At 43.4% G+C, this 6,659-nt stretch overlaps 1 protein-coding gene across 1 annotated transcript in view; it reads right to left on the reverse strand.

The window, feature by feature from the left end:
* LOC109533971 (cilia- and flagella-associated protein 251) overlaps nt 1-5,985 on the reverse strand; it is a 27,643-nt gene extending 21,658 nt beyond the window's left edge. The window contains exon 1 of the mRNA XM_048663114.1: nt 5,854-5,985. The gene's annotated coding sequence lies outside the window, so the exon portion shown is untranslated. The remainder of the gene's footprint in view (nt 1-5,853) is intronic.
* Nucleotides 5,986-6,659: the final 674 nt, after the last annotated feature.

Below are 6,659 nucleotides of genomic sequence, written 5' to 3' on the forward strand. Positions count from 1 at the left end.
AAGTGATTGCTGAAATCTATGAATAAAACTAAGTGCCGGCAACATCGCAATGCAACAAAATCGACCCGGCTTTGCTGCCAGAGTGGCACTAATTTACATCAAAATATTTTGTCAGTAAATTCCCAGTTTTCTACACGTGATTGCTGAAATCTATGAATAAAACTAGGCGCCGGCAACATCGCAACGCAATAAAATCGACTCGGTTTTGCTGCCTGAGTGCCACTAATTTGCATCAAAATATGTCAGGAGGTTTCTGGAAGTGATCGCTGAAGTCTATGAATAAAACTAGGCGTTGGCAACATCGCAACGCAACGAAATCGACTCGGATTTGCTGCCAGAGTGGCACCAATTTGTCTCAAAAAATGTCAGGAGTGAATTACGAGTTGTTTGGAAGTGATTGCTGAAGTCTATGAATAAAACTAAGCGTTGGCAACATCGCAACGCAACGAAATCGACTCGGTTTTGCTGCCAGAGTGGCACAAATTTGCATCAAAATATGTCAGGAGTGAATTCCGGGTTTTCTGGCGGTGATTGCTGAAATCTCTGAAAAAAGCTAAGCGCGGCAACATCGCAAAGCAACCAAATTGACTCCGATTTCCTGAGTAGTATTTCGTCAGTTTAGAGTGATTAGAGAGCTCTCGACTGATTAATTAGCCGCGCCAAATGGCGCGTTGTTTTCAATAAAAGCACAATTTCGAACAAGCGGCAACATTGCCGCCCCTATGCAAACGCAATTAGCGTAACAATTAACCGGCTCGACGACTGCCACTTAGAAGAATTAACACTTTTCCATTATCCATGCCGACTTTCCTTACAGTACAATTCGAATAAACTTTGTAGCCGCATTGAGCCCCCTAATCAAGTCGGCCTGTTTTTTGGGGGGTGGGGGAACGGGCGGACCAATTACAAGCGAACAAAGCCGGTCTCTTTGTCAGCCAATGCCGATCTTCAAACAAAAGCTGCGACGACACATTTATCTCGACAAAGCGACTGGTGGGGTAACGGATCAACTGATTCGGAACTTTCCAGATAAACCGGCCGAACGGCAACGGTGCGAAAGAATGCGTTTGACGCAATTTGCACGGTTTCCGTTTTTCCCTAAGCATCGATTTCTGTTACCGTTTGAGTGCCACGTGGATCTCCCACTGGATAGCCGTTCAAACGGGCCGCAAATAGCCTCAAAACTAGGCCCGGGACGTTAAAAGTACCTTAAAACTACGTTAAAAACCATTGCGTGATTGGGATCCAGTTACCAATCACTTGGCGTTTGAAAGCCACGTTGCCAAACCCAGTGTTTTTACACCAACTGGGGACGTCCCGTGAACGTCCAAATCACGCATCGAAGCCCTGAGCGACTGTTTATCCATTTGCCGCGCCCTTTGCTCAACTGTCATTATGAGAGCAGGCGAATTTACAATAAAAATCTGATGCGCTGTTGCCAAAATCCAAGCAAACCCGGTTTGCGCTGTTGCCAAATATCATAAATTAACATTTCTATCTCAACCAACTGAAACCCTGCGGACAAATGTCGAAGTCCGAGCTCCGGAGCTCGTTTACGTGAAAAACACCTTAAAAGAATGTTAAAAGGACGAGATTTTTTAAAGCAAAAATCTAGCACAATTTTCTTACTGGTGCCGGCCACTGGGTCCATAATGCCACGTTGCCAAACCCCGCCTTTTTGCGCCAACCTGGAACGCCTGTCAACGTCCTAATGACGTGCAAAAGCACTGAACGACTATTTATGCATTTGCCGCGCCATTTGCTCCACTGTCATTCAGACAGCAGGCGAATTTACAATAAAAATTTGATGCGCTGTTGCCAAAACCCTACCAAATCCGGCATGCGCTGTTGCCGAACTTCCCGAATTAACATTTTTGTCTTAACCAACTAAAACCCTGAGTACAAATGTCGAAGTCCGAGCTCCAGAGCTCGCTTACGTGAAAAATATCTTAAAGGAACGTTATAGAGACGTGATTTTTTTAATAAAAAATGTAGCGCAATTTTCTTCCAGGTGACGGCATTGGGTCTATGATGCCACGTTGCCAAACTCCGTATTTTTACGCCAACCTGGACGTGCTGTGGACGTCCCAGTGACGTCCCCACACCTCAATAGACTGTTTTTGCATTGTCGGCGTCTGTTGCTCCACTGGCATTAAGACCGTAGACCGCTACTCAATAAAAATTGCTAGCACTGCTGCCAAAACCCATCTAAATCCGGTTAGCGCTGTTGCCAAAATTCCCAAATAAATATTTTTGTCTCAACCAACTGAAGTCCGAGCTCCAGAGCTCGGTGACGTAAAAAATACCTTAAAATAACGTGATTTTTTAAAGGAAAAAACAGCGGTATTTCATTCCTGGTGACGGCCACTGGGTCCAAATGCGCGTTGCCAAATCCACTGGTTTTGCCAGAACAAAAAACGTCCTGCGGACGTTCCGTTAATGTACCGACGCTCAAGGTAACTTTTTTCCGCCAACTTTACGCTTCAATTTCAGTCAAAATTGGAACTCTCCCGCTGGAGCCCAAATAAGACGAAAAAACACTCAAACCGTTGCTGTAGACTTAAAAAGTACGTTAAATCAACGTTAAAATAGCATTGTATTCGGAAGCGAATATTCTGCGCGACATTTTACACGATTTMTCTGCTTTTTAGCCGATAAATTTGTGTCGTTGGCAAGCTGAGTGGTTTTTCYACAAAAACTAACGTCCTGGGAACGTCCCGTTGATGTACCAAMGCCCAAAACGGRAGTTTTTGCACGGAYAACCTGAMTTTTYAACAATGSAATTCTTCCGCCATACCATTTTTCAGTAAAACTTGTTTTGTTGCCACACTGAGTGTTTATGCAGTAAAAGCTAACGTCCTGGGAACGTCCCGTTGATGTTCTAATGCCTAAAACGGCTATTTTTCCACATACAAGCTCACTTTTAACCTTAGTAAACATTGCCTAGGCCGTTGCCTAAACSCGAYTAAATAAGGTRAAAGTACGTTAAGACAACGTCAAAAGTACGTAGTCCTTCGAGGCAAATAATTTGTCTGATTCCACTCCAGTTGCCCCTTTTTTGTSCGTAAATTTTTCGTTGCCACATTGAGTGKTCTTGCATCAAAAACTAACGTCCTGGRAACGTGCCGTTGATGAATCAGAGGCCAAAACGGCTGTTTTTGCACGCACAACCTCACTTTTCTCCAATGGGRTTATTCCACCATACCAGTTTTCACTTAAAATYGCATACGCYGTTGCCAACACCTGATTAAATAAGGTAAAAAAYACGTTAAAACCACGCTAAAAGAACATAGTGGTCGCAAACAARTAACTCGCGTGATTAGAACGCAGTAAACGGGCATTTTCTGGTTGATTCCACGTTGCCAAACTCAGGCTTTTTTCGGCAAAAAACACACGTCCTGTGAACGGCCCAATGATGTCCTGAAGGCAAAAGCGACTATTCCCAACGTGGTAACACCAGTTTGGCCTACTGCCAATGATATGAGAGGGGATTTGCCAACTTAACTCGCAAGCGCTGTTGCCGAAACCCAATTAAATCCGGTTTGCACCGTTGACATATTTCGAAAATTTACGCTTTCCTTCCCGCAAAGCTTGAACTAGTTCCCTTCTCCTGATTAACACAGAAGGCAATTAAAAATTGGTGAAAATCGGGGATTTTTGCGGTGTTGCCGTTGTTCCGCAATTTTCCAAAGTCTACTGAAAAAGCCCAACTGCTTAAATTCCAACATCCACATGTCAGAAAAGGTGGAAACTGCACGAATACAGACAGTAAACTCAGGGGGAATTTTTGCATGCAGTGTTGCCAAGAGTTGAGAAGCATCAGGAAAAATGTATACCTGTGCTTTTGCCAAGCTCCTCGCCTTAGCTCGGCAAAAAAATGCGTTTTTAGAGCAAAATTTGAGGCCATTTATTGTCCCCCGCCCCTTCAGGCAACGTTGCCACCACCGGAAAATGTTCAGGGTTTACAGGAAAATTCACAAATTTTGCCCCCACTGTTCCCAGCCCAATGCTGCGTCAGTTGTGAAGATGGTTTATGCGTTGACGCTGTTGCCATATTTCCGAAAATCCCCAGTTTGAAGAAAAATCGCGTTTTTGCTAGGTTGGACAGTAGTGGAAAGCCCCCATTAGTGGCGCAATTTTTTTCGCTTCCTCCAAAACATCCATTTAGGGCGCGCAAACGATCGTCCATCTAATTGATCGTGCTTAAGTGGAAGATAAATATTTAACATAACTCACATGGACCATTTACGGCAAACTGAATGATTGCCCGGTTTTCCAAAGGAGTAAACCAGGGAAAAGCTGCCATTTTTATAAATGAAACTTGTCTGCGCCCACCATTTGTCTTCATAACTCTCAGCTGCTTAAGGTGGATATAAATAATGGAAGAGCGGCAGTTTTTCCATGAACTGGACACACACACCGCTCGCAACAGGAATGGAGAAATTAGCTGGCAGAATACGAGGGAGTTTTCATCGGAATGGAGTTTCCAATTGGAAAACTGTCCCGTATTACTCTGTCCACTGTGAGGTGGGAGTCTTAATGAAGCCGGGATGCCTTGGCAACCTCTAAGTGGAATCAATGGTTTTTTGCTCATTTCTCCCCTATTAGTGGACGGATTTGCACCATCAAACCCGCAGGTGCAAGACAAATGAACCAGCTTTAAATGAGCTCCTGCGGATTTTTTCAGTGGCCGCGAGCTAAAGACAGCAGAGCCGCAGGAACTGCAGAACTGAGCAAAATCTTTAACTTCAAGTGTTAACCAACTCTTTGGCTCGCAGCTCAGTTGAGCGTCAACCCATTGGCGACTCAATAGGCGCATGTCGAAGCTTATGGAATTGTCTTCGATTTGCTGTGAAAGAAAATGTTGGGCAAGTTTCAAATAGAGACTGCTAGAGCCTAATGGACAGCGACACTCAGCAGAAACTGCACCTGAAAGTGTTCACCAGCTCTTCCGCTGGTAACTCACTAGATTTTGCACTCAGAGGCCACTTCGGGTATGCATGGTAAAGACCAGTTGACTGTCTTTATTTTATGTCCCAACAAAGTTTTTAGTGGAGTTTAAATAGGGACAGCACCAGCGGGGGGAATTTGAGGGCTTAGAGAGAAACATAACTTGACGTGTTCACATGCTTCTTCCTCCGTAACTCAGTCACCGCGCAACTTATTAATAATTAAAAAAGTGCATTGTAAAGATCTGTTGACCCTCTTGGATTCTTGTTTGGGCAGCAAATTGATTGGATTTCAAATAGAGACAGCAGACGCCAAAGAATGGCACTACGCGAGAAAAAAGTTGAAGTTCAGCTGTTGGCGCACTCCTAAGCTGGAAACTCAGGAGCAACAAACCCGATTTTCAACTTGGACAGTGGGGTTTAAAGATAATTTTCTTGGCTTCAATCCACGTGCTTAAGAATTTTTTTTTGGGGTTTTAAATATCGAAAGCTAGAGACTTGAAACATCAGTACAAAAAATTGTTTTTTACTTTCTGTGTTTAACAACTCTTTTGCTCGTAACTCAGTCGCCAGTTGAGCGAGTAGAAACTGGGCTGCTGTCTAGTAAAGAGAGTCTTACTGTCTAATTTATGTGGGCATGAATTTTTCGCACGCCTTGCAGAAAAGCCAGCAGGAGCGTTGCAACATCGATGCTCCAGAAGAACTTAAACTTAATCTGTTCACAAGCTCCTCAGCTCATAACTCAGTTGTTCCCAGCCTGATGGAAAACCAAAGCAGTCCACGTTAAAGACAATTTCAGTGTCTTTAATTAATGATTGAACAAAGTTTTCGTTGCGCTTGAAATAAAAACTCCAAGAGCGCCCCAACATCAGTACCAAGAAAAACTGTAACCTACTAAACTCACCAACTCTTTAACTCGTAACTCGGTTGGCCCTCCACCAACTTGAAACTCAAGCCCGGTGTTTCAAACACCATTTCACTGTCTTTAATTTATGGTTCAACAAGTTTTCTGTTGGACTTGAACTCACGACAGTAGAAGCCCTGAAACATTAATACTCAGCAACAAATTTAACTCAACAAATTTGCACACTCTTTACCTCGTAGATCAGTTATCTCTAAACAGATTTTTAACACAAAACGTGTCTCTTAAAGTAAATTTGTATGTCTTTAATTTATGTTGGAAGCAATTTTCCAGTAGATTCCAAATAGAGACGGCAGGAGCCTCGAAATACCGGAACTGAAAAAAAGCTTTACGCACTCTGTGCACAAACTCCTTCTAAAGCTGGTAACTCCATTGAACCTAACCTGATTGGTAAAAACAAACCGTGTGGCGAGAGATAATTTAACTGTATTTAATTCGAGATTTCACCAAAAGTTTCTGGCATTTGAAATAGAGACTGCAAGAGCGCAGGATCATCAGCGCTAAGCAAAAAGTGAAACCTAATGTGTCGACACTCTGAATAACTCCTAACTCAGTCAGACAGCACATGATGGGCAACCTGAAAATTGGGTTTTAACCCGCAGTTTACTGTCTGTGATTTGCTGTAAAAGAAATTTTGAATTAGAGTTGAGCCAGAGCCAGTAGAAGCCGAGAAAGGTTAGTGCCTGCAACCCAATGTTTTCAACGACTCTTTCACCTGTAACTCGTGTGCGGCTTGCGCTATTGGCAACGCAAAACCATCGTTGTGAAGACAAGTTCACTGTCTTTAT

The sequence above is a fragment of the Dendroctonus ponderosae genome, unplaced genomic scaffold (assembly GCF_020466585.1).
Source record: "Dendroctonus ponderosae isolate FM_Combo_2020 unplaced genomic scaffold, Dpon_F_20191213v2 Dpon_F_20191213_12, whole genome shotgun sequence".
Classification (NCBI taxonomy): Eukaryota; Metazoa; Arthropoda; class Insecta; order Coleoptera; family Curculionidae; genus Dendroctonus; species Dendroctonus ponderosae.